This window comes from Solanum pennellii, chromosome 1 (assembly GCF_001406875.1).
Source record: "Solanum pennellii chromosome 1, SPENNV200".
Classification (NCBI taxonomy): Eukaryota; Viridiplantae; Streptophyta; class Magnoliopsida; order Solanales; family Solanaceae; genus Solanum; species Solanum pennellii.
In genome coordinates, this window is record NC_028637.1 from 88,940,401 (window position 1) to 88,941,525 (window position 1,125).

The following is a 1,125-nucleotide window of genomic DNA, read 5'->3' on the forward strand; positions in this document are numbered from 1 at the left end:
CCGTCGTGCCCATGACGGTCCGTCGTGGGATCCGTCGTCTCAGCCAGTTTTTCCAGAAATAAAATCTGCTGCTCAAAACGACTAAACAGGTCGTTACAAGATGAGTGTTAAGTAAGAAATTCATTGTTAAAATTAGGAATTGTTCACTCATGCTTCCTAGCTGTTTGAATGGTTTATTGTTCTTTAAAAATTGCATATGCCAGAAAATTGTGTTCCTCTGCCACTACACAGAACAAATCACCTCATCATTTTTAATTTATTGTGTATACTTCGTGGAATGGTTCAACCATGTTTGTTGACAGGAGCAGCAAGATCCAGTAGATAAGAATTAACACTTTAATTCTAATTCTATTTTTTATGATCATAATAGCTCTTTTACCATTCTGTATAAATGAATTGTTTTATTTGTACATATAGGGTGGAGGAAAACAATTGATTCTTTTTATCTATAGTTTTTGGTTCTTATCTTTGGGTGTGGCAGAGCAATCTGACAGCTCGCAAGTCTCATAACCTTGAGGTCACGGAAATTGCAATTATTTTTATATTCTCATTTTGTAGTTATATTCCTTTGTGCATGACATGTTTTACAACATTTCGTTACACAATTTTCTCTTGGATACATCCCTCTCATTATGAATCATGTTTCATAGTTATGTTTCGACAATAAAGGAATATATCCAACGCAATAAAAGAGTAGAAAATCAATGCATCCAAAAATAGAGAAATGTATTTGACAGAACAACAGAGTAGAGATCAATGTACTCGACAATAGAGGAATATATTTTACGCAATTGAATCTTAAGTAATGTCTTTTTAATGTATCACACAATCAAGAACTGTATCTGAGAGCAATGAAAATTTTAAAATTATTGTAATAATGAAAACTTTCGAAATAGAATGTAATTAACACTGTATGAGATTTTTCTATTTTATACAAATTTTAAAGAACATTTTACATTATATCTGACATATTGAGCCCGCGCTTGGCACGGGCTATGCAAATTTAGTTTTCTAAGAATATGGACAATTAATGCACTAGGTAAAAGAAATAGGACTGTATTAAGCTTAAATTTGAAATTAGTGGACTGTTTTCAATTTAATCTCACTTATTATATGCATAAATAG